Source organism: Hyla sarda, chromosome 2, assembly GCF_029499605.1.
Source record: "Hyla sarda isolate aHylSar1 chromosome 2, aHylSar1.hap1, whole genome shotgun sequence".
Taxonomy (NCBI): Eukaryota; Metazoa; Chordata; class Amphibia; order Anura; family Hylidae; genus Hyla; species Hyla sarda.
This window is the reverse complement of record NC_079190.1, coordinates 19,888,953-19,916,901: the sequence shown is the minus strand read 5'-3', so window position 1 is coordinate 19,916,901 and position 27,949 is coordinate 19,888,953. Positions and strand designations below refer to the sequence as shown.

The following is a 27,949-nucleotide window of genomic DNA, read 5'->3' as shown; positions in this document are numbered from 1 at the left end:
CGCGCATTCAATATGCGCATCGCGAGGCCAGGAATATCCGGCGAACATGAGCCGTTCGTTTGTTTACAAACTTAGGAACACATGGCGGTCTAGGTGAGTGCAGCATCCTGCTGTCACTGTTATATTTTGTTTTTAATATGCACAGGGACGTGATTCATTAAATAATCATGGTTCCATTAACAAAGGGTGATATGATATGCACTGGACTCACTTTATCGTGATATATAATGCTTGTGAATGTATTATACTGCACGTGTGTATTTATATGTGACGTGGAAATTGCACTTATGGTAAACATGATCACTGTTATATATAATGTTTACATATCATTTTTTGCACTAATTACACTGTTTGATACCTGATCGGTATCCCTATATATGGTTTGTTAAACACAGTTTGTACTGAGCTGGAGAAAGGCCAGGTGAGCTGGCAGAAACGTTGCTGTGAATCTTTTGTTTATTGTATAAACTACACTTTTTATGGATTCCTGAGTGCTGCGGATTTATAAAAGAATTGTTGTGTCTATCTATCTATCTCATATCTATCTATCTCATATCTATCTCATATCTATCTATCTATCTATCTATCTATCGCATATCTATCTATCTATCTATCTATCTCATATCTATCTATCTATCTATCTATCTCATATCTATCTCATATCTATCTATCTATCTCATATCTATCTATCTATCCATCTATCTCATATCTATCTATCTATCTATCTCATATCTATCTCATATCTATCTATCTCATATCTATCTATCTATCTATCTATCTCATATCTATCTATCTATCTCTTATCTATCTATCTATTTCATATCTATCTATCTCATATCTATCTATCTATCTATCTATCTATCTATCTCATATCTATCTATCTATCTATCTATCTATCTCATATCTATCTATATATCTCACATCTATCTATCTATATCATATCTATATGTGGTGTCCCGGCACCATATTTCATACTGTGCCTTGGTAGGGGGGGTCCCCAAAGTCAGAGTCCCTAGGACTGTCAGGGTTCGCTTCCCTAGTTAGCCCCTAGTCACCCCTTAGTAACTTAATATTTATAAATATTATGATTGTAAATATGTATATGGTGTTACTCACTTGTTTAGCATCGCAGGACCTGCTGGTCATGTGACTTGGTTCAGAACTCTATGGTATGTTGAAGGACCTTAGGTGGTTCTTGAGTCACGTGTTCTCCCATAATGCCGTGTAACAGTGAGTGACAGTTGTTTTGGACCAATCCAAAACGTCCCGCCCCTGCCCATATCAGGGAGCTGCGGCCATTGATCGCTCTCTTGGGTTGCTGACTCTGAATGAGGTAGGACCTCCACAACTTTCAAGTACGTTTACTAGGCCAAAGCCTTGCGGCCTCGGCCTATACCACAGCGGTTATATATCTACAATTCCCCACTATTCTCTGCAAGATCACTGGACCTAAACGCACCCCTAAATCCAGTGGATCTATGCTACAGAATCTTCCTAAAGCTAAATTGAGCTTATCTGATCTCAACCAACTGTCAATCGCTGCTCAATTAGAAATAGACTCTGTTGTCTGGACTGTTATTGATATTTCCTGCTACAGAAAATCTTCAGTAAAAGTTCCTGCAAGTTTTCAGTTAAACAACGGTTGTGGACAATCAATTTATTACGCACTCACCTATCGCTCTTGGGAAGGGTGGCGATAGGCCCAGCACCATTACAGTATTTAACACTCACCCTGGCGTCACGAGTGAATAGGGTTAACAGCACCCTTTATTATCCAGAACAGCAACACCCCAACTACCCTACACATCCCACCAAGGCACCACATATCTATCTATCTAACCTATGCCTGCTGTACTGTTCACACAGAGGCATACTCACAGTGTAGGGTCCGTCCCAGAATGAGGTCACCTTACCGTGGTGGGACGGTCCACGCTATTTGGCGCCAAATTTGCAAGCTAAGTACCTCATATTTTCATCGTTTCATATCTTCATTTATTGCATTACAGCTGTATAGCTTTTCATGTTTTATCTATATACTCATGTTTCATCTATAGCTTTGTGCTAGCAGTGTGCTGCTGTATTCTCCTGTTGCTATCTATCTATCTATCTATCTCATATCTATCTATCTATCATATCTATCTGTCTCATATATATCTATCTATCTCATATATCAGTGGTCTTCAACCTGCGGACCTCCAGATGTTGCAAAACTACAACTCTCAGCATGCCCGGACAGCCAACAGCTGTCTATCTATCTATCTATCTATCTATCTATCTATCTCATATCTATCTATCTATATATCTCATATCTATCTATCTATCTCATATCTATCTCATATCTATCTATCTATCTCATATCTATCTATCTATCTCATATCTATCTATCTATTTATCTCATATCTATCTATCTATCTCATATCTATCTCATATCTATCTCATATCTATCTATCTCATATCTATCTATCTCATCTATCTCATATCTATCTATCTATTTATCTCATATTTATCTATCTATTTCATATCTATCTCATATCTATCTAGCTATCTATCTCATATCTAGCTATCTATTTCATATCTATCTATCTATCTATCATATCTATCTCTCTCATATCTATCTATCTATCTATCTATCTATCATCTCCTATCTATCTATCTTCTATCTATCTATCTATCAATCTCCTATCTATCTATCTATCTATCTATCTCATATCTATCTATCTATCTATCTCTCTCATATCTATCTATCTATCTATCTAATCCTCCACAGAATCCAATTTTCCAGGTCTCAAAAATCATTGTCTCCTCCACCTGGTGATGTCATCTGGATATAGTTTTCGAAGATGTAAGGACTCCGAAAATAGACATAGACTCCTCATTGTTATAAGACCGATAACGTATTCAATAGGAAAAATAGGGCAACAAAAAAAGAGCAAAAAAAAAAGAAGGAAATTACTTAAGACTAAAATATATAGATAATCTCGCGTCCCGGGTTAAATGGCTTACTGAATTTATGAGATAGAATTTCATTCAATATCACAGCTTGAGGCTCTCCGTGCCGGTTTTCTTGGAACAGTGGGAAAGCTTGGCTTTTGACATGCAATTTTCACTAACATATTAAGTAGTCGGAATGGCCTTTTTTCTTCTAACAACACGAGACAAAAAAAAAAAACGTATCCCGCGGAAAATCTGACTTTGAAAAAAAAATTTAAAAAAGTGTCATCGGTTTTAAGGTGCTGATGGCTCTTTGCGGGATATTTTAGAAAATTTCATATTCTCCTCTCACACATAGGAAGAGATTTATCAAAACCTGTGCAGAGATAAAGTTGCCCATAGCAACCAATCAGATCGCTTCTTTCATTTTTCACAGGCCTTGTTCAAAATGAAAGAAGCGATCTGATTGGTTGCTATGGGCAATTGGGCAACTTTTTATCACCACAGGTTTTGATGAATCTCCATTGTTACCAAATTCTGCTCTATTGAGTCCCAAAAGGTCTTGGGATCTTAAAGAAGTGGTCTCCAAACTGCGGACCTCCAGATGTTGCAAAACTACAACTCCCAGCATGCCCGGACAGCCGTTGGCTGTCCGGGCATGCTGGGAGTTGAAGTTTTGCAACATCTGGAGATCCACAGTTTGGAGATCACTGTCTTAATTGGAGATTTTCCTAGTCCTCTGACGAAAAATATGGATTTTATGAAAGACAGGAGATGAACATTATGCATTTAACTTTCTTTTACTGACACAGCAGCAAAGCATCAGTCTATAGAATACAGAGCAAAAAACTTTTGCGCAACCAAACATGACATATGATAGGTATAGTAACCAATCAGAATGTAGTCTATAACATATAATCCGTTGAAACTGTAGCTCCTCCTCTTTCTTTGCGTTAAACGTAGAAGGTAAGACGTGTAGAAGACGTAACTTGAAAATACAGGGCTGATGAAGTAGAAGATAAATAGGAACTTCTTTCCATAACTAGGAGATACGAAGATAAACCATCGGTTCATGGTCATGAAGAACAGTCAATGGAAGAAAAAACCATGAAGAACTGGAAGTAAACGAAAAACTGGATGGTAGAGGATATCCAAGATGATCTAGAAGGCTAAAATAAGAATACATAACAATTAACATGTGGGAAGGGTTTAAGGGAGGGATAATGTTCGTCTCCTGTCTTTCATAAAATCCATATTTTCCGTCATAGGACTAGGAAAATCTCCAATTTTATGACAAGAACGGAGACTTCACATTATGCATGTTTAAAGCTTAGCAATATATGACTTGAATAATAATATATATACATGGAAAGTAATGTCTATAAAATTGACATAGAAATATGAGATTCAGGTCTAAAATAGAAGGTCTTAAAAAAAGACTCAGAAGACCAATTAGCTGCTTTGAGTAGATCGGAAAGAGAACCTCCTGATTGAACTAGTTTGGTAGCTACTGCACCCCTGGTAGAGTGAGCGCCAAAACCAGAAATGTCTAAACCGGCAAGGGACATAGTTTGACGAACCCATCTGGCTAAAGTAGAAGAAGTAACTGGAAGGTGTGGCATGCAATATGAAATAAGTAGTTGAGATAAAGAAGATCGGCGGAAAGATAGAGTTTTAGCTTCATAAGATTGTAAACATTTAACTACGCAGAGTTTAGGTTGTTCGGAAAAAACAGGATAAAATACTTGGTGAAGGTTAGTCTTCGTGCGTCTGTGAATAGTAAAAACAACACCTTGAGGAGAATATTGTCTATGCGAGATGTCGAGAGCTTTGACATCTGAAACGCGTTTGATGGAAATGAGACATAATAACGAGGTAAGTTTAAAGGAAAGGAACTTTAGAGACAAGGAGTCATTGTCTTCCCAAGAGTTAAAGAGAGAAAGGGGAATATTAACATCCCAGGTGTTAAGATATTTGGGACGAGGAGGACGTTTAAAAGGAATACCTTTGAGAAGTTTACAAATCAAAGGATGTTGTCCAATAGGAAGAGAGTTGACAGGAGAATGGAAAGAAGATATAGCTGAATTATATAAATTCAAGGTTCTATAGGCTTTCCCAGCATCAAAAGATTCGGAAAGAAAATTTAGGATGTGGGCAAGAGGTGCATGTATGGGATCCAAATCCCGTTGTGAGCACCAATGAGACCAAAATTTCCAGGCTGATCTGTAAGCAGATCTGGTACCTGGAGCCCAGGATTCACAAAGGATGTTTCTGGTTGATTGAGAAATGTCCGTGTCAAGGGATATTGACCCGAGATGAGCCAAGCAACTAGAGGAAGTTGGTTCGAGAGAATGAGAGGATGATGGTTCCCGAAGGGATCGAGAAGAAGATTGGAGGAAGAGGGGAGAATCCTCGGGATGTCGATTAACATTCCGAGAATCTGGGGAAACCAAGATTGGGCTGGCCATAGAGGAGTGATCAGGACTAAAGTCGATTCTTGAATCGAAGTTTGAAGAAGAACTCTGGGAATTAAAGTGAAAGGAGGGAACGCTTATAAGGTTTCCGAAGGCCAGATTTGAATCAGAGCGTCCACACCCGAAGCTTCCGGGTCGTGACGCCAACTGAAAAAACAAGGAGATGCAAAAAGGTCCATGTAAAGAGGACCCCATAGAGAATTGATTAGATTGAAAACGTGGGGATCCAATCTCCAATCGCTGAAATCTCTCAGATAGCGAGAATTCCAATCTGCGATGGTGTTGGAAAGGCCTGGCAGATATTCTGCTTTGAGAATTATGTGTTTGTCCGGACAAAAGTGCCAAAGGACTTTGGTTATATTGGAAAGTAGTCTGGATTTTGTTCCTCCTAAGCGATTGATATATTGGACAGCTGGTATATTGTCCATACGTAGGAGAATACAACAGTGAGAAAAATTTTTGGAGAAACTCTTCAGAGCAAAAAATCCTGCTAAGAGTTCTAAGCAATTGATATGCAGGAGAGATTCTGCAGGTGACCATTTCCCTCCGGTGGAAAGAGGACCACAGCGAGCTCCCCAACCTTGGAGACTCGTGTCTGATTCCAAGATAATGTCTGGTTTGGAGTTGAATATAGTCTTCCCGTTCCATTCTTGAACGTGATGTAACCACCAAAGAAGTTCTTCTCTGGCTTCTGAGGAAAGATGAATTTCGTCTGAGTATCCCAACCCTTCTTGTAAGTGACGTATTTTTAGACGTTGAAGGGCCCTGTAGTGTAGAGGGGCTGGAAAGATTGCCTGAATTGAGGCTGAAAGTAGCCCTACAATTCTGGCAATTGAACGTAAGGAAATCAGATCCTTGTTTAAGAGAGATCTGATTTCTTTCCGAATTGTCTTCAATTTCTTTGAAGGAAGGCTTAGAAGGGCAGATTGTGTGTTGACCAAAAAGCCTAAGAACTCCCCTTCCTTGGAAGGAGTCAGAATGGATTTTTTGTGATTGATAATGTAACCGAGATTGGTTAGAAGGGAAATTGTCCATTCCATGTGAACATAGGCTAAGGGAATAGATTGGGTCATAATCAGGATATCGTCCAAATAAATTATTAGACGAACACCTCTGGAACGAAGAGCCGCAACCTCTGGTTTCAAAAGTTTTGTAAAACACCAGGGTGCCGACGAGAGGCCGAAGGGAAGGCAAGTGAATTGCCATTTTTGATTGTTCCATATGAATTGTAGAAATTTTTGAGAGGATGGGTGGATAGGGACCGTGAGATAAGCGTCTTTGAGATCGATTTTTACTAACCAATCTCCTTGTAACAGTAAATCTCGAAGAAGATGGATTCCCTCCATCTTGAAATGTTGATAAAGGACATAATTATAAAAAAAATTTAAGTTTATAACCGGTCTGTAACCGCTGTCTCTCTTCTTCACGAGGAAGAGATTTCTGACAAAGCCTGGTGAATGAAGAGGGACAGGAATAATTGCATTTTTTGAATGCAACTCTTGAATTTCCGAATCTATCAAGATTTCGTCTTGGTTGGAAAAACAAATTGGATGAGGGAGCTGAATTTGAGTTGGAATGGTAATAAAATCTATCTGATAACCTAGTACAGTGTGTAAGATCCAGTGATCGGAAGAAATCATATTCCAATTTTGGAAAAAATGAAGGAGTCTTCCGCCCACTGGAAGATGGGAAGAAGGTGGAAGAAATCTTACCTGGTGCCGGTCTGGATCTGGAGGAAGTAGATGGTCTTCTTTGTCCTCTGGTTTTCCAGAGGCATCCTCTATAGGGGAAGAACGGAGTCGCCTGGGTGTAAGGGGTTGTATAAGAGGTTTTGTCCTGGTTAAAGGAGCCTCTGTTTTGGGATCTGAAAGTAGAGGAATGGCTGGCAAAACGACCCCTTCTTCTACCAGCCCTGCCAAAAACTCCAATCGAAAAAACTTTTTCGAGGATTGGGCTTTGTCTAAAGATGAAAAGACCCCTACATAATTGCTTATCTCTTTGATAGCTGAATCTCCAAATAAAAGGCCCTCGGTAGAGGTAGATGTATCGGAAGAGGCCAAGTGACGCCCCCTCCCATAGACATGAATGGAGGGGGCGTGGTGCAACATCACGTCCCCAGTCCCGGAAACCCGGAGGTTTCCGAAACTGGAGACGCAGCCCTGCATAGAATGCGGGTGATGCAGGGAGATCGCTGGGGGTCCCAGCAGCAGGCCCCCCGCGATCAGATATATTATCCCCTATCTTTTGGATAGTGGATAAGATGTTTTTGCCCGGAATACCGCTTTAATAAGTCAACCAGCAGAATGCTGAATGCAGCTCTGGATGTGACTGGAGATCTGGATGTGACTGCGCAAGATAAATAAAGTAAACGGCAATGACTTGTAGAGTTAATTAAACAGGGTTTTTACTAATACAGTCATGTCACTATACAGTACATGGACGCCTAATCCAGCTGGTAGTGAGCGCAGCGCGCAGTAATGGCTCTGACTTATCAAGTCTTGTTTAGAACCAATCAGATTTAATTAGACTCGATGGTATTTTAATTATCTGCTGCAGTAAGGGGACACTTATTACAGGATATTAAATATAACCACTTCATAGGTAGGAAAATATCATTACTTTAATTGCACAATCAATAGGCTTCCATTTAAGGTGACCTTTATGCTATATTTCCCCACATCCCCTGAGCTCCTGCATATAGCGGCAGACAGGTAATCTCATCTCACTTTAATTAATTCTTCATATACAAAGATTACAAGGAGCTATAATGGATGACCATGATAACTGGATTGTGTTCATTACATAGTTAAAGGAGCAGTATCGGGCTGAGTTAAAATGTCCAAGGAGGGATTAACTTTTCTCAGTGTGTGACCTGTGGGGGGGTTTGACCTCAGAGATCTTACTAATCAGCAGTACAAAAGGGTTTAATGGCCCCTATATCTTTTTTTCAGGGTCAGCGCCATACATTAGGGTTTGGCTGTGTCTGGTACTGCAGTATTTAAAGGGGTAATCCAGGAAAAAACTTTTTTATATATATAGATATCAACTGGCTCCAGAAAGTTAAACAGATTTGTAAATTACTTCTATAAATTTTTTTTTAATCCTTTCAGTACTTGTGAGCTGCTGAAGTTGAGTTGTTCTTTTCTATCTAAGTGCTCTCTGATGACACGTGTCTCCGAAACCGCCCAGTTTAGAAGCAAATCCCCATAGCAAACCTCTTCTACTCTGTGCAGTTCCCGAAGCAAGCAGAGATGTCAGCAGAGAGCACTGTTGCCAGACAGAAAGCAACAACTCAACTTCAGCAGCTGATAATTATTGAAAGGATTAAGATTTTTTTAATAGAAGTAATTTACAAATCTGTTTAACTTTCTGGAGCCAGTTGATATAAATAAAAAAAGTTTTTACTGGTATACCCCTTTAAGGATATGGTGAGTGCCGTAGTACTTTGGTTGCTGTCATTAAAGGGGTACTCCGCCCCTAGACATCTTATCCCCTATCCAAAGGATAGGGGATAAGATGTCAGATCGCCGTGGTCCCGCTGCTGGGGACCCCTGGGATCCCTGCTGCAGCACCCCGCTATCATTACTGCACAGAGCGAGTTCGCTCTGTGCGTAATGACGGGCGATACAGGGGACGGAGCCGGGTGACGTCATGGCTCCGCCCCTCATGACATCACGGCCTGTCCCCTTAATGCAAGTCTATGGGAGGGGGCGTGACGACCGCCACGCCCCCTCCCATAGACTTGTATTGAAGGGGCGGGCCGTGACATCACGAGGGGCGGAGCCGTGACGTCACCCGGCTCCGTCCCCTGTATCGCCCGTCATTACGCACAGAGCGAACTCGCTCTGCGCTGTAATGGCTGTAATGATAGCGGGGTGCTGCAGCAGGGATCCCAGGGGTCCCCAGCAGCGGCACCGCGGCGATATGACATCTTATCCCCTATCCTTTGGATAGGGGATAAAATGTCTAGGGGCGGAATACCCCTTTAAAGATCCTGGACAGTTTTTGACCAAATATTTTATTCCTCTTCCCTGTCTCTGCCATCTTCGTCTGTTTCCACATGACTTCCTGCCCCTGTGTCCTGGCCGCTCTGTGTGTAATAACTAAAGACCCCAAACACATTAGACACATTGGCTAAACCTACCAATTTAGTCAGAAATGGACGACTATCTAACGTGTTTGTGGGCCCCCTGACTGATTATATAAACTGTCCCATCCCTTTGTTCTTAGGGAGGAGTCTATGAGCGGCTTATCCCCCCCCCCCCTTAACATAATTTTTTATGCATGAATACTTGGGTGAGATGCCCCCTTACACATCTGTTATGTGTACACGTATGCAACGTGTATGGCAATGTTAATATACAGAGCCATGAGTGAGTAGAGTGAAGGGAAACCAGGCAATTAATTACCAAGGGCCCTACTTTTGGCCTGGTGTCCCAGATGCTCAGATTAGTAAGACTTTCAACTGTATCTGCATCTTCAAGATGCAGATTCAGTTGCAACCTATGGGAGAGCAAGGAACTACAGTGATCCCTCAACTTACAATGGCCTCAACATACAATAGTTTCAACATACAATGGTCTTTTCTGGACCATTGTAACTTGAAACCAGACTCAACATACAATGTACAGACAGTCCAGATCTGCGAAACGTGTCAATGGCCGGAAGAACTGACCAATCAGAATGGGCAATTTACTGGTAAAACTCCTGTATTACTGAAGCGCATGCACTGACTGGTGTCTGGTAGTGCCCCCTACAGTACAGGGAGGTATTACATGTTCTGTACACTTTACCTGTACCAGGGTTACCTGCTCCTTTAGACACCAGGTGAGGGTGGCTCCATGTTACTTTTTTAGGACGTTGCATGTACTGTACAGGACCCCGAAGAAGCTCCTGTCCTCTACATAGACCAGTGTTTCCCTAGCAGGGTGCCCCCAGCTGTTGCAAAACTACAACTCCCAGCATGCCCGGACAGCCAAAGGCTGTCCGGGCATGCTGGGAGTTGTAGTTTTGCAACAGCTGGAGGCTCCCTGCTTGGAAAACACTGAAATAGACAGTGATTACAGCTCCCAGCAGATCTTTCTTACTTTTATATGTAAGGATTTGCTTCATCTATATTAGTTATCTACTTATTTTTCTTTAATTCTCACTTTTTTCCTATTTTTGGATGACATTTTGGGGCTTTAGAACCAATTATCAGGTTTCCATAGAGTTATGGTCTCAACATATGATGGTTTCAACATACAATGGTCATCCCAGAACCAATTAATATTGTAACTTGAGGGACCACTGTATAGGCTCCCTGCCTTATTATTCTTTAATCCCACAGCCTACATGAAAGCAAGACAGGTCATCAGCATGGGCGGTGAGATGATGTCACTGCATCGTGTCACCTATGCCGAGCCACTGACTTTTAAGGCCATGAGGCCTCGAGCTAGTGGCACGATTTAAAGATGCTGGGCCCCAATAAAAAAGCTGCTTTCTAGCCCTCAACTATAATGTTGTTGTTAGGATTCGGCAGGCTGGAGGTGAATCCTCTGTGTCAGAGAGGGATTGGCGTGGACCGTACCGGTGGACCGGTTCTAAATTGCTACCGGTATTCACCAGAGCCCGCCGCAAAGCGGGATGGTCTTGCTGAGGCGGTAGCAACCAGGTCGTGTCCACCGGTAACGGCTCTACCTCACTGACTGCTGAGAGGGGCATGGGACAGGAGGACTAGACAGAGGCGAGGTCAGGCGTAGCAGAAGGTCAGGGCAGGCGGCAAGGTTCGTAGTCAAGGGTAACGGCAGAAGGTCTGGTAACACTGGTAAGGGCATACACACAAAACGCTTTCACTAGGCACTGAGGCAACAACATCCGGCAAGGACAGGAAGGGGAAGTGAGGTTTTATAGGCATGAGCAGGTGGGAGCTAATTACACTGATTGGGCCAGGCACCAATTAGCGGTGCACTGGCCCTTTAAATGTTAGAGAGCTGGCGCGCGCGTGCCCTAGAGAGCGGAGCCGCGCGCGCCAGGACGTGACAGCCGGGGACCGGGACAGGTAAGTAGATTGATATGTGATCCGCGAGCGGGCGCGTCCCGCTATGCGGATCGCATCCCCGCCGGCAGTGTCAGTGCAGCGCTCCCAGTCAGTGGGTCTGACCGGGGCGCTGCAGAGAGGAGAACGCCGCCAGCGCTCCGGGGAGGAGCAGGGACCCGGAGCGCACGGCGTAACAGTTGTACTTACAGCTCTGGTTCCCTTTATAGGAGAGGCCTTATTAGCCCTGGTACAACTGCACCCTCTGCACCCCTCATAGTTACACCTTTTCCTTCCCTACTTACCTGATTAAGAGATCAGAGTTAGGCAAGTATAGAACTTATTTTTTTTAGGGGGAAAAGGGACGCTATTACTTATTGGTTGGGGCGCTGTTACCTATTTGTGGGGTATACAGAAGGTCAGCTTACTGTGTGGTGTCTTATTACCATCGGGGTAAACCTATTTCAAAATAAATGTAGATTAACCGTAGAAATAAAAAATAAAAAAACTTAAATTGAGTAGTATCCAATACATGATATCTAACAACTTAAAAACAAGATGACTGGTAATGGGTGACAAAGCCAGGAAATCAGAGCAACATCAAAAGTCAAAAAATATGTGACGATGGTAATATTATGTAAACCACAAATATATGAGGTGGAGATTGGTGGTTATGGCCACCCTCCCTACATCCCCTATCTAAAGGATTGGGGATAAGTGTCTGATCGTGTCAGAGATCCCTCGTTATCTCCTGCACGGGACCCCAGTAGTCCCAAAAAATGGGGCGTGTCAACCCTGGCACGAAACGATGACCGACAAGCCCCCTCCATGTATCTCTATGGGAGAGCCAGAGATATAGCAAGAAGGACATAGAGTAACTCCATAGCAACTGCAATGGATAATAGAGTTTAAGTTCATTGGGCATAACGTATATTATCAAAGCCTCTTACCAGTGGTGGGGGCTGCTCTGGTGAACCTGGGATGATCCATTACTACACACATTTAAGCTCTTCACCTTCTTATGCCTTCTTTTATAGTACCCCGGGGTTCTTTGATAAGCAATCTTATGATTGCTTATACAAGTGGTCCCCAACCCAATCTTTAAGTTTTTTTCCAGTTTTTTTCAGTTACCTAATTTGAACAGAACAGGGAGAAATTCAAACACTGGACTGTTTGTGGACCTGGAGGACTGGGTTTGGGCCTTTGGCTTCTACAGTTCACTGCAATATTATTGTATTGCAGTGAACTGTCAGATCGGTGATCTACTAGTATGGTCTGGCTGTAACAGTAGATCTGACATAGCAGCCCCGCAGGCCTTCAAAGGGCCTCTGGCTACCATGGTAACCAATTGCTTTGCATCTTGACACGCACGGTACATAACTGACTACATGATAGCCATTGACTGTGGCATTTAAAAATGTTAATGTACCCAGATGGGAAGGAAGTTTAATCCTGGTAGTTATTTCCACTTCAGATGAGCTTCCTGTAATGTACAATGTTAGGTTAATGAGAATCCCCATCTATAAATGAGGATATTAATGGTCATAACCCCATTATAAACCAGTAAATACCAGAGAAATTATTTCTAGGAGAAATCATCCATGCAACAAGAATAGATTTATTTTTTAAAGCGACTGCGTCTTCACTTCCCGTCCTCTCGCCGGCCGCTTCGGGATTTTCCGCTTTGAGTCTGTTTTTCCATCAGACAATTTTTAATAACAAATTAATTAAATTTGAACCAAAGGGAATTTAGGCTTCTTTAAAGGAGTGGAAAACTTAAAAAAAAAATGTTAATCAACTGGTGCCAGAAAGTTAAACAGATTTATAAATGACTTCTATAAAAAAAATCCCAATCCTTCCAGTACTTATCAGCTGCTGAAAACTACAGAGGAAATGCTTTTATTTTTGGAACACAGAGCTCTCTGCTGACATCATGACCACAGTGCTCTCTGCTGACACCTCTGTCCATTTTAAGAACTGTCCAAAGTAGAAAATCCCCATAGAAAACATATGCTGCTCTGGTCAGTTCCTAAAATGGACAGATATGTCAGCAGAGAGCACTGTGGTCGTGATTTCTGCAGAAAGCTCTGTGTTCCAAAAAGAAAATAATTTCCTCTGTAGTATTCAGCAGCTAATAAGTACTGGAAGGATTAAGATTTTTTAATAGAAGTAATTTACAAATCTGTTTAACTTTCTGGCACCAGTTAATAAAATAAAAAAATAAAAAAGTTTTCCACCGGAGTACCCCTTTAAATATTAACCTGTGTATTCAGCAGTAATAGGGAAAGGTTGGTGGAATAAAGACTACTCCTATTTTTGATCTCTCTTTTTTATGTTCATGCGATTGAAGGAGTTGTCTCATCTGTGGGTCTGTCCTCTATAAGTCAGAATGAGAGTTTTTATCTGCAAGCGAGTGGACATTCAGCTGGTGGGATAAAGGAAGATAAAGACTCTCATTCTGACATTGGCGGTAGGACCCTGCTGATGTGTTCTGTCTTATAGATGGCGCTGCAGTGAAGCGGATTGAAGAGGCACGTACACATGGCCTTTTCAATCCCATAATCCAGTCCGCTACCGATCCCTGCCCCTTATAAAATGCAGTTCTAGTGATGAGCGGCATATGCCATATTCGAATTTGCGCTATTTCGTGAATATATGGATGAATATTCATCCTATATTCGCGAAATTCGCATATTTGATATATTTGCGGTTATTTTCGCATTCACGTAAGCACACGCGTATGCCAATAACTATCCACCTATCTATCTATATTAAGCAAGATAGGGCGGAAATTACGGCTCCCCTCTGCTGAAAGCTCACACCTGCGCTCGGATTAGCCGGATTAGCTGGATTAGCTGGCAATGCCATGACTAAGGGTCCAGCTTGACCCAAAACGCGTTGGTGTTTTCTGTGTTTTCCATGCGATCCTAAATAAAGTACCTGCTGCATTGTATCTTGCGCTGGAAATCTTTCTTCCATATCTATCTATATTATCTATCTTCTAATATTCTTTAGTGACTATATTTGCGAATATGAGGATATTTGCGAATATTCGCATATTCTCATATTTGCGAAAATTCACTCTCCAGTCTAATACAGTCAATAGTATAGGAGCCTTCTTTAGACCACAAGCTAGAAGCAGGGAGGGATGAGATCACTGTGATGTGTTCTGTGGGGGGAAAAAATAACGAATATTCGTAATTGCGAATACATAGTGCTATATTCGCCATATTTGCGAATATGCAAAATTTGCAATAAGTATTCAAATTGCAAATATTCGTGCTCAACACTATGCAGTTCTACCTTGCCGAAGCATCAGGTTCCTAGCTTGCTAGTGTTCCAAGTGAAAGCGCTCTGCTAAGTTTTCAACATTCTGTGTTTGACCTCTCTGTCCGAATTCCCAAATTTGTCTCTGCCTGATCCCCTGTACCATATTGCTTCTCCAGTGTATGACCTGGTCATGGAGGAGAACCCTTCCATTCTTACATATACCCAGGGTTCCAAATTTGAGCCAGCTTGATATAACATCAAAATACCCAGTCATTGTTGTCTCAAAATGGATTCCCAATCTTAACTCACAATGCGTAGTTTATATACAGCATCTTGTGACAACACATATACAGCGAGACAGTTTATTTCACGATGTGGTTTGACATTCAACTGGGAGCAATTAGAGGAACTTCTGGTCAGACAGCCAGATTTTTCAACTCAGAGGAAAATTTCCCAAATCCTGTGAAAGAAACTAATTTATAATAAGAAAAGCTGATATATCTGAAACTTAATCTGAGGTAATGCTCACCTGTACTGTTAACTCTGAATCTGAGCTACCCACCCTGACCTGTCCGCAATCCCTAACTACACTAGTTTGCTGCCAGTACAAGATGTCTTTACTTAAATGTTCACTCCCATTTAAACAATTTTTTTTGGTAAATTAAAAATCTTTCTAATTTACTTTGTATAAAAAAAAAAAAAGAAGTTTTCTATGTTTTATTTGTGTTTAAAAAAGCTGCCACTAGGTTTCTCCCTATTTGTCCAGAGCACATTTCCCATATCTCTTGCACAGACTTTGGACTCCTGCTGGCCTGGCAGAAGTCCAAAATCAGGATATGCAGTCTTGAGTGCTCAGGGGTGTGTGTGCAGCCTTATCCAATCATAGCTCATCTCACACTGAACTGCTCTGGGTTGTATGTAGCAAAGTGAGGGAGGAAGTTCTCCCCTGTATGGCTTCAGATGATGGCACAGCCTGCTGGGGAACGCTCCTTCCCAGTCTGTGAATATGACTGAGACTGAGCAGAAAATACTGAGCAATATCAAGGTAGAACAAATAATAAAAATAAAAGCAGGGGGCAGTTTATTATGATGGGGGCAGGGAAATTATAAAATGTATCAAGATCATGACAGGTACTCTTTGATCCTGTCTCTGCCTGACCCCTCAGTGTTTTACATGACATTGGGACCACTCAGAGGTAGTAACCTAGAGCAAAGTCCAGATCCCTGTATAGGGTTTATAGCTTGAAAAGCAGATGGGCTTCTTCCTGGACACTGGCCCAAAGCCATAGCCGGTTGGGTGAAATAGCAGGGCTCCCCGGTTGCCTATTACACCCTCCTCAAGAGATCATGACCCCTTCCGATGCCCAATAACAGATCAACATTTATTTCCCTCAGAATATATATTTTTAAATGAATTACTCAGAAATATAACCCAATATACATCTTGGTTGTCTATGAGGCTAAACAAGGCCTGTTCTTCAAGAAGTTATAGGGGTCATCCAACATAAAGTCATTTTAGTTCTCACCTGTTGAGAGTCAACCATAACACAGCTGGTTTCTGGTGAAATGGTTCCAACTACAAGTCCCAGGATCCCTTGTTTGTAAGCATGAGGTCACTTTTCTCCCTCCCATACATTAGTCACCCCATCTATCGCAGCACAGCTAGGCTCCCTTCCATGCATGCTGCGCTTAAAACTACAATTCCCTGAAGCCCTGTGGAGAAATTTCTCCCCACCCCCCACCCAGCGGTCTTTCCACCCATTGAAGCACAGACAGGCTCTCTTTCAACACCTAACTAGTTATGTAATGTCTAGAGCCGCACTGCAACCGGGAAAAGCTAAGACAACACTCATTTTGTATGCTGCTAAAAATGAACATACAACAGAGATCACTATCACACACAGATACAGACTATGTTAGGAACTACAATATCTTTACAGCTCCTGTGGCACAGTCAAATAAAAAATAAATCCTGGAATACCCCTTTAAATTATTTTTATGCTAAGAATCTTTTGCATTCATTTTCAGTTTTCAGCCTCCGCTATGTGATGTCTCCATTTTCCATATCCTCAGAAGTTGATTGGGATAAGATATTCTGATTGAGACTTTGCACTTTAATTCAGGGTCTATATTTCCGAGCTGAAGGCTCCTTATCCTGTTAAGTAATAGAGCCATAAGATTATTGCGTCTCACATCATTTCTCTGAAGGGTTTTTCAGGATGAGATCTTCCTACATCTCCTCCGTTTCGAAAAGGCCACAGGGTCGAGCCATTCATCCGATATATTTAGCAAAGTAATTGCACAATTATACAACTACGGTATGTCTCCGAATAAAACGCTTAATTATATTCATTACACCGGCAAAGCGTCCGCATAGATGCAACAGACTAACAGTATCTCTTTAATTACACTGGATCTGTAAGGGAACATTCCATGAAGACATAGACATCAGCCCTGGATGTGGTGTGGGATAATATAGGACAATGTATTCCTACAATAACTTGCCACTTCCTTCTTTTCCCTTTTTTTGAGTGGCATTGATTTTGAGTTGTAGTCTGTTGTATACTCCAGAGCTGCATTTACAATTCTATAGGCCTCAGAAATCTCTAAGCATTGACCCCAATACGGTACTCAAGATCCAATGCCACGCAGATGTGCCGTGACACCTCAGAAAGGAGGATGTTGGTGGCAGCGCCAGTTCTTGTGGTTTCTCAAACAGAAAGCATGCAAAGTAATGGTAGTACCAGAGCACACATGCTTCAGGTGGAGAGCCCGATTCCTGTAGAGCATCATAAGCCTGAGGATCAGCAGTCCTAATACTATGAGCCTGAAAACCATCAGCCTGAGGATCAGCAGTCCTAATACTATGAGCCTGAAAACCATCAGCCTGAGGATCAGCAGTTCTAATACTATGAGCCTGAAAACCATCAGCCTGAGGATCAGCAGTCCTAATACTATGAGCCTGAAAACCATCAGCCTGAGGATCAGCAGTCCTAATACTATGAGCCAGAAAACCATCAGCCTGAGGATAAGCAGTCCTAATACTATGAGCCTGAAAACCATCAGCCTGAGGATCAGCAGCCCTAATACTATGAGCCTGAGTACCATCAGCCTGAGGATCAGCAGTCCTAATACTATGAGCCTGAGTACCATCAGCCTGAGGATCAGCAGTCCTAATACTATGAGCCAGAAAACCATCAGCCTGAGGATCAGGGGCCCTAATACTATGAGCCTGAGTACCATCAGCCTGAGGATCAGAAGTCCTAATACTGTGAGCCTGAGTACCATCAGCATGAGGATCAGCAGCCCTAAAACTATGAGCCTTAGTACCATCAGCCTGAGGATCAGAAGTCCTAATACTGTGAGCCTGAGTACCATCAGCCTGAGGATCAGCAGCCCTAAAACTATGAGCCTTAGTACCATCAGCCTGAGGATCAGAAGTCCTAATACTGTGAGCCTGAGTACCATCAGCATGAGGATCAGCAGCCCTAATACTATGAGCCTAAGTACCATCAGCCTGAGGATCAGCAGCCCTAATACTATGAGCCTGAGTACCATCAGCCTGAGGATCAGCAGCCTTAATACTAACAGCCTGAGTACCATCAGCCTGAGGATCAGCAGCCTAATACTATGAGCCTGAGTACCATCAGCCTGAGGATCAGCAGCCCTAATACTATGAGCCTGAGTACCATCAGCCTGAGGATCAGCAGCCTTAATACTAAGAGCCTGAGTACCATCAGCCTGAGAATCAGCAGCCTAATACTTTGAGCCTGAGTACCATCAGCCTTAGAATCAGAAGCCTAATACTATGAGCCTGAGTACCATCAGCCTTAGAATCAGAAGCCTAATACTATGAGCCTGAGTACCATCAGCCTGAGAATCAGCAGCCTAATACTATGAGCCTGAGTACCATCAGCCTGAGAATCAGCAGCCTAATACTATGAGCCTGAGTACCATCAGCCTGAGAATCAGCAGCCTAATACTATGAGCCTGAGTAGCAGCAGTCTGAGTATCAGCAGCCTAATACTATGAGCCTGAGTATCATCAGTCTGAGGATCAACAGCCCTAATACCCGCAGCCCGAGCACTGCCACCCTGAGGATCAGCAGCTTTAAAGGGGTACTCCGGCGCTAAGACATTTTATCCCCTATCCAAAGGATAGGGGATAAGATGCTTGATCGCGGGGGTCCCGCCGCTGGGGACCCCCGTGATCTTCCATGCCGCACCCTGTTAGAATCAGCCCCCCATAGGCTTGCATTGAGGGGGCCGAGAGTGACGTCACATGGGGGCGAAGCCGTGACGTCACTATGCTCCGTCCCCGTGATCGCCAGTAATCAGACCCGGAGCAAGCACGCTCCGGGGGCTGATTCTAACGGGGTGCAGCGGCAGGACCCCCGCGATTAGGCATCTTATCCCCTATCCTTTGTATAGGGAATAAGATGTCTTAGCGTCGGAGTACCAATTTAACACCATAACCTTGAGTACTATCAGCCTGAGGATCAGCAGTCCTAATACCATGAGCCTGAGCACCATCAGCCTGAGAAAAAGCACATTAAATACTATGAGCCTGAGCACCATAATCCTAAGGAGTAACAGCTTTAATACCATAAGCCTAAGTACCACCACCTTGAGGATCAGCATATTTAAAGAAAAAGTGTCATCCTGTTCACCCACAAGAAACTGCCACCACCAGGGGTAGTTCTCTGCATGTGGTATTTACAGAATTACATTCCTTAAAGGGGTACTTCACTGCTCAGCATTTGGAACAAACTGTTCCGAATGCTGGAGTCAGCGCCGGAAGCTCGTGAGGTCATAGCCCCGCCCTATCATAATGTCACGCCCCCTCAATGCAAGTCTATGGGAGGGGGGTGACAACTGTCACGCCCCCTCCCATAGACTTGCATTGAGTGGGCAGGGTATGACATCAGGAGGGGGTGGGGCTATGACGTCACAAGCTCCCGGGGCTGGCTCCAGTGTTCGGAATAGTTTGTTCCAAACGCTGAGCAGCGGAGTACCCCTTTAAAGGGAACCAATCATTAGATTTTACCATATATAATGTGTGGAAATTTGATATAAAAAGTAAAATCATGTTCCTCATCATCTCCGGGGGACGTTCATGGTGAGGATATGAAGTTACAAAGTCTCCCCCACCGGCCCAATAAATAGTCCCCTGGGTGGGGAGCTATACTCACCTAGTCCCATCTGCTGTGTCTGTAATCAAGCCCCCCCTCCCATGTGTTATATATGGTAAAATCTCACTTTAAAGTAGTGCTCCAGGATAATATATATTTTTTTTATTTACCCAGGATGCCGGGTAATTTAAAAAAAAACAAAAAAAAAAACCTGTACCGGCCACTGCTCCGATAACCCGTGCCGGCCTCCGCAGCGATCCTCTTCCTAGTTTCTGTTGGTCTGGGCATCAAACTGCGGCTTAGCTAATCATAGTAGCAGCATTGTCCCGCCTTAGCCAGTGATAGGCTGAGTGGCAGTGTGATGTATTCAGTCTTATCCCTGGTGCGGGGGGGGGGGGGGGGGCGAAAATGTTACACTGCCGCCCAGCCTATCACCGGCTGAGGTGGGACATCGCTGCGGCTGATGATTAGCTTAGCCACAGTGTGATGCTCCGACAACTAGCAACCAGGAAGAGGATCGCTATGGAGGCCGGAGCAGGTTATTGGAAGCACTGGGGGAGCAGCGGCAGGTATGTTCAGTTTGGTATAATACATTTTTTAAGTACTTTTTTTTTTTTAGTTTTTGAGTACTTCTTTAATGGAAAACTCCAGCCAAATGAATTACATTCATGTTGCTGCACATGTTAAAGTTATAGAAATGTAATGTACAAGTATAATTTTTGCGGAGCACATATCCTGTTTCTCTCAGCTTTTTCTCCGATCAGGACATCCAGTAAATCTTATCACACATGGTGACTGTCGGGCAAATGTTTGCTTGGCCCGACACATTACTTTGTAACATCACACTCCCTTCTCCTCAGCTCTGAGAGCCGAGAGCGCTTCAATGTGCAATGTGTGACTGTCCCTGATTGGCTGAGGCACATAAACCTCCCTCATTTACAGGGGCGTACCTAGAGCATTTGGCACCCGGGGCGGACCCTTTGTTTGGCACCCCCCCACTCGCACCCCCCCTTAATTACACCCCCCTCCCTCCCCCCCCCCGTTTATTTACCCCCTCCTCCAGCACCCCTCAATTACACCCCCTCCCAGGAGCGGACTGATAACACTCAGGGCCCTTGGACCAAAAAAAAGCAAGGGCCCCTACTAGGCTCTGGAGCTCGTCAATCTTCTGCCATGCCCCTATTCCACCTAAATCCCACACACAATAAACTAAAATTTATATATGTAAGAAACACTTTAACATAGGTAAATTTCCATGACTAATAATACTGGTATACAAGGAGTAAATATATACCACCACACAAGAATTGGATAATACCGCCATACTGTACTGAAAAAAAACACTATATACAGACCAGTATACTATATAGGATTATATACAGGACCATATGGCGGTAGATATCAGCTGTACACAGGATGTATATACCATATAAGTGATTGAAGTTACATTTTGGGACTCACAATTACATCTTTTCTGATCAGCGGCGTCCTCTTTCCTTTTCTTCTCCATTTGGATAAGACCGCCATGTGGATCTCTTAACATCTGCAGGACAAACATGTCAGACTCTGCATTTTTCCAGTGCTCTCCCCTCCTCTACAATCTTTCCATCTATAGGCCCACAAACTGTAATAATGCCCTCCTTGGTGTCCTGCACAGTAAACGGGCAGATAGGTAGGTAGCCTGGTAAATAGGTAACTAGGTAGGTAGATCAGGAAGCCAGATATGTAGGAAGGTGACAAGTTAGGTAGGTAGAGGGCTAGCTAGGTAGTTAGGCAGCCATGTATGAAGGCCAGGTATGTACATAGTTAGGTAGCTGGGTATGTAGGTAAGTAGTTAGGCATCCAGGTATAAAGTTAGGTAGCCCCCCTTCCCTGTAGGTATAGGCAGCAGAGTTAAACCCCCTTCCCAATAGATATAGGAACAGAGTTAACCCCCCTTTCCCCGTAGGTATAGGCAGAGTTAAAACCCCTCCCCCCGTTTCCCATAGGTATAGGCAGAGTTAAACCCCTTTTTTCCCATAGGTATAGGCAGATTCCCCCCCCCCTTCCCAATTGGTATAGGCAGAGTTACCCCCCTCTTCCCCATTGTATAGGCAGAGTTACCCCCCTCTTCCCCATTGGTATAGGCTGTTACCCCCACCCCTTTCCCCATAGGTATAGGCAGAGTTACCTTCCCCCCCCTCTTTCCCATAGGTATATGCAGTTACACCCCCCTCTTTCCCATATGTATATGCAGCTACACCCCCCCTCTTCCCCATAGGTCTAAGTAGAGTAAACCCCTCCCCTTTCCCATAGGTATATGTAGAGAAACCCCCCTTTCCCATAGGTATATGCAGTTACACCCCCCTCTTTCCCATATGTATATGCAGCTACACCCCCCCCCCTCTTCCCCATAGGTATATGTAGAGTAACCCCCCTCCTCCCCTATATGTATATGTAAAGTAACCCCCCCTCCCCTTCCCCATAGGTATATGTATAGTAACCCCCCTCCCCTTCCCCATAGGTATATGTAGAGTAACCCCCCCTCCTCCCCTATAGGTATATGTAGAGTAACCCCCCACCCCTTCCCCATAGGTATATGTAGAGTAACCCCCCCTCCTCCCCTATAGGTATATGTAGAGTAACCCCCCTCCCCTTCCCCATAGGTATATGTAGAGTAACCCCCCCTCCCCCATAGGTATATGTAGAGTAACCCCCCTCTTCCCCATAGGTATATGTAGATTAACCCCCCTCCTCCCCTATAGGTATATGTAGAGTAACCCCCCCCCATCTCCCCTATAGGTATATGTAGTGGTGGAGGCGGCGGCGGGTCAGTCCGCCCCTGGCACCCCCCTTGTGAGCGGCACCCGGGGCGGGCCGCCCCCCCCCCCTGCCCCCCCCCCCTTAGTACGCCACTGCCTCTCATTAACTTGATAAATGTTATAATCCTCCCAGTTCACTGCCCCCATCATAATAAACCACCCCCTGCCTTTATTTTTTATAATTTTTTTGTCTTCTACCTTGATATTGCTCAGCGGCGTAGCGTCCCCCACCCCCCGCCCCCCCGGTGTTTAGCTCCGCCCCGGCTGCGTCTGTGCTACAGCAACCCAAACCTCCCCCCCACGTCTGTCTTCAGCTGTGCCTGCTCCCGTCTGAGGTCTGAGATAGGAAAACCCCATTACCGCCAACCCCCAGTCTTCAATTGTGCCAGCGGCCGGCCTGGGTCTGATGAGGGCTGCCGCCAGAGAAAAGAAGTGGTGCACAGGCCAGGTAAGTGTGTCTTTCTTTGTCTGTGTGTGTGTGTGTGTGTGGGGGGGGGGGGGGGGCTGCCACTACCTAATGTATGGCAAGGTTATATTCAGAGGTTACAGTGTGTGGTAGTATATTCAGTGGGTACAGTGTGTGGTATTATTATATTGAGTGGGTACAGTGTGTGGTAGTATTATATTCAGAAAGTGCAATGTATGGTATTATTGTACTTAGAGGGTATGGTGTGTGGCAGGTTTATATTCAGAGAGTGCAGTGTGTGGTAATATAGTCAGTGGGAACAGTGTGTGTTAGTATTATATTCAGAATGTACAGTGTGTGGTAGTACATTCAGTGGGTACGCTGTGTGGTACTATATTGAGTGGGTACAGTGTGTGGTATTATTATATTGAGTGGGTACAGTGTGTGGTAGTATTATATTCAGTAGGTACGGTGTGTGACAGTATTATATTTAGAGGGTACAGTATATGGCAGATTTATATTTAGAGGGTACAGTGTGCGGAAGGTTTATATTCAAAGAGTGCAGTGTATGGTACTATTATATTTAGAGGATACAGTGTCTGGAAGGTTTATAATAATAATAATTTTTAATTAGAGAATCAGAATCCGCGGACAGTGAGTAGCCAATACCATCTCGGTGTCACATTCTGAATAGAGAAGATTTAGCTGGAACAAGTCCTGGCATTATGTTCCATCTGAATTAGATAAGGAAAGACTATAGAGAAGATGTCACCTTTAATCACTGATATTATTGTGTATTCTCCTCACTATAGAGATGTCACCTGTAATCACTGATATCATTGTGTATTCTCCTCACTATAGAGAAGATGCCACCTTTAATGACTGATATCATTGTGTATTCTCCTCACTATAGAGAAGACGTTTCCTGTAGTCACTGATATCATTGTGCATTCTCCTCACTATAGAGAAGATGTCACCTGTAATCACTGAAATCATTGTGTATTCTCCTCACTATAGAGAAGACATCACCTGTAATCACTGATATCATTGTGTATTCTCCTCACTATAGAGAAGACATCACCTGTAATCACTGATATCATTGTATATTCTCCTCACTATAGAGAAGATGTCACCTGTAGTCACTGATATCATTGTGTATTCTCCTCACTATAGAGAAGATGTCACCTGTAGTCACTGATATCATTGTGTATTCTCCTCACTATAGAGAAGACGTCTCCTGTAGTCACTGATGCATTGTGTATTCTCCTCACTATTGAGAAGACATCACCTGTAATCACTAATATCATTGTGTATTCTCCTCACTATAGAGAATATGTCACCTGTAGTCACTGATATCATTGTGTATTCTCCTCACTATATAGAAGACATCACCTGTAATCACTGATATCATTGTGTATTCTCCTCACTATAGCGAAGATGTCACGTGTAATCGTTGATATCATTGTGTATTCTCCTCACTATAGAGATGATGTCACCTGTAGTCACTGATATTATTGTGTATTCTCCTCACTATAGAGAAGACATCACCTGTAATCACTGATATCATTGTATATTCTCCTCACTATAGAGAAGACGTCACCTGTATTCGCTGATATCATTGTGTATTCCCCTCACTATAGTGGAGATTTCACCTGTAATCGCTGATATGATTGTGTATTCTCCTCACTATAGAGAAGACGTCACCTGTAGTCACTGATATCATCGTGTATTTTCCTCACTATGTAGAAGACGTCACCTGTAATCACTGATATCATTGTGTATTCTCCTCACTATAGCGAAGATGTCACCTGTAATCACTGATATCATTGTGTATTCTCCTCACTATAGAGATTATGTCACCTGTAGTCACTGATATTATTGTGTATTCTCCTCACTATAGAGAAGATATCACCTGTAGTCACTGATATCATTGTATATTCTCCTCACTATAGAGAAGACATCACCTGTATTCGCTGATATCATTGTGTATTCTTCTCACTATAGAGATGTCACCTGTAATCACTGATATCATTGTGTATTCTCCTCACTATAGAGAAGATGTCACCTGTAGTCACTGATATCATTGTGTATTCTCCTCACTATAGAGAAAACGTCACCTGTAATCACTGATATCATTGTGTATTCTCCTCACTATAGAGAAGACATCACCTGTAATCACTGATATCATTGTGTATTCTCCTCACTATAGAGAAGACATCACCTGTAATCCCTGATATCATTGTGTATTCTCCTCACTATAGAGAAGATGTCACCTGTAGTCACTGATATCATTGTGTATTCTCCTCACTATAGAGAAGATGTCACCTGTAGTCACTGATATCATTGTGTATTCTCCTCACTATAGAGAAGACGTCTCCTGTAGTCACTGATGCATTGTGTATTCTCCTCACTATTGAGAAGAAATCACCTGTAATCACTAATATCATTGTGTATTCTCCTTACTATAGAGAAGATGACACCTGTAGTCACTGATATCATTGTGTATTCTCCTCACTATATAGAAGACATCCCCTGTAATCACTGATATAATTGTGTATTCTCCTCACTATATAGAAGACGACACCTGTAATCACTGATAACATTGTGTATTCTCCTCACTATAGAGAAGACATCACCTCTAGTCACTGATATTATTGTGTATTCTCACTATAGAGAAGAAGTCACCTATAGTCACTGATATTATTGTATCTCCTCACTATGTCCTATCAAAGCTGTAGTCACTTGTAAATTCTACAGTTATGATGAGTGAAACTACAATTCCCAGCATAACCTTACCACTGATTAACCCAATAACGACCGTGGACGTCTTTGCTCGTCCAATGGCCATTAATTGGGTATGGCGCAGGCTCCTGACTCGAGCCCACGTCATACCAGACGGCCCCCAGATGATCCTTGTAGCTGGGGGCCGGCGTTAATAGCCGACATGCGGCCGGGATTTAACCCTTTAGATCGCTGCTGTCAAAGTTGACAGTGGCGTCTAATGGTGCCTGTATCACGTCCCTGGTGGTCCAGTGGGGTGGATCGCCCCCCTGCAGCGCGATCGCGGCAGGGCGATCCACTGCTGAGGTAGCCTGATGGCTTACCTCTCCTTTCATGTCGGCTCCTGCTCTCTAAATGATAAAGCCTGGCAGGACCAGGCTTTATCAATCGAGCGCAGAGCACACAGATCAATGGGATTATATGTAACCCCATTGATCTGTATGAGGAATCAAATGATTCCTCCTAAAAGTCTCCTAAGGAGACTAAAAGTGTAAAAAAAAAAGTTTAAAAAAAGTTTAAAAACACACACATTAACACCTTCCTTATTAAAAGTTTAAATCACACACCTTTTCCCAAATTCCATATAAAAAATATATAAACATAATTAAAATAAACATATATGGTATTGCCACATGCATAAATGTCCGAACTATAAAAAAAAATCATAAATTAAAGGTCAATGGTGTACGTGCAAAAAAATTCCAAAGTCCAAAATAGCGTAATTTTTGGTAAAAAAATAAGAATAAAATGTGATCAAAATGTCCGATCAAAACAAATATGGTACCGATTAAAACATCACGGCGCAAAAAATGAGCCCTCATACAACCCCGTACGTGGAAAAAGAATAAAGTTATAGGGGTCAGAATATGACAATTTTAAATGTATAAATTTTCGTGCATGTAGTTATGATTTTTTCCAAAAGTATAACAAAATCAAACCTATATAAGTAGGGTATCATTTTAATCGTATGGACCTACAGAATAAAGATAAAGTGTCATTTTTACCGAAAAAATGTACTGTGTAGAAACGGAAGCCCCCAAAATTTACAAAATGGCTTTTTTCTTCAGTTTTGTCACACCATGATTTTTTTTTCCGTTTCGCCATAGATTTTTGGGTAAAATGACTGATGTCATTGCAAAGTAGAATTGGTGGCACAAAAAATAGGCCATCATATGAATTTTTAGGTGCAAAATTGAAAGGGTTATGATTTTTAAATTCCCATTCTGTGGCAATTGGTATAATTTATTATACTGGAATTTTTCACATGTGCTCACAACAGGCTAAAAACTTACTTGGCGGGGGGGGGGGGGGGGGGGGGGGGTCTTAGGCATGGGGTGACACCATTTTCTACCGCACTGGGTGACACCAACCCTAGCAACGCCACCGTATTTTCTGCTCAGCTTCAGGTTCAGGTTCACAGACTGGGAAGAGGTATTACCCAAAAGCGTGACATTATCTGAAGCCATACAGGGGAGAACTTCCTCCCTTACTCTGCAACCAACAGCAAACGGCAGTTAAATGTGAGATGAGCTATTATTGGATAAGGCTGCAGCCCCCCCCCCCCCCCTCAGCACTCCAGACTGCATTTCCTGAGTTTGGACCTCTGCCAGGCCAGCAGGAGTCCAAAATCTGTGCAAAAGATGGGGGGGGGGGGGGGGGGGGGGAATGTGATCTGGACAAGTAGGGAGACACCTAGTGGCAGCTTTTTTAAACACAAATAAAACATAGAAAATGTTACTTTTTTTTTAAACAAAGTACATTAGAAAGATGTTTTATTTACCACAAGGAGTGCAATAGCAAAAATTTGTTTTAAAGAGAGTGCCCATTTATGTAAGCTGCTGGGACCCGGGTAACTAGCCATTGGGCTGGCTCTGAGTGGCCCATCTCTCGCTATACACAGATAGAAAGAGATCACTCAGGGCTGGTGGGGGGGAGAGACCTGCCCCAATGACTAGTTACCAAGGTTCCGGCAGGTTTCTCACACAATGATTTTTCTGAGTGTTTCAGAGTAAATTCTGGTGTGTTGTGATCATGCTCCCTGCATTCTGTGGTTTGGGCAGCAGAAATCAAGTTGCTCTAGAACTAGTAGACTCCCCCTCCATTCATTTCTATAGAGTGGGCATGATGGCCATCACGCCC

General features: G+C 43.0%; 1 long non-coding RNA gene across 4 annotated transcripts in view; it reads right to left on the bottom strand.

Moving 5' to 3' along the window:
- Positions 1 to 3,730: 3,730 nt before the first annotated feature.
- Positions 3,731 to 27,949, bottom strand: part of LOC130357588 (uncharacterized) — a 67,969-nt gene continuing 43,750 nt past the window's right edge. For all 4 annotated transcript variants that reach the window (XR_008889184.1, XR_008889182.1, XR_008889183.1 and 1 more), the window contains exon 3: positions 3,731 to 4,100. This is a non-coding gene — a long non-coding RNA (uncharacterized LOC130357588). The remainder of the gene's footprint in view (positions 4,101 to 27,949) is intronic.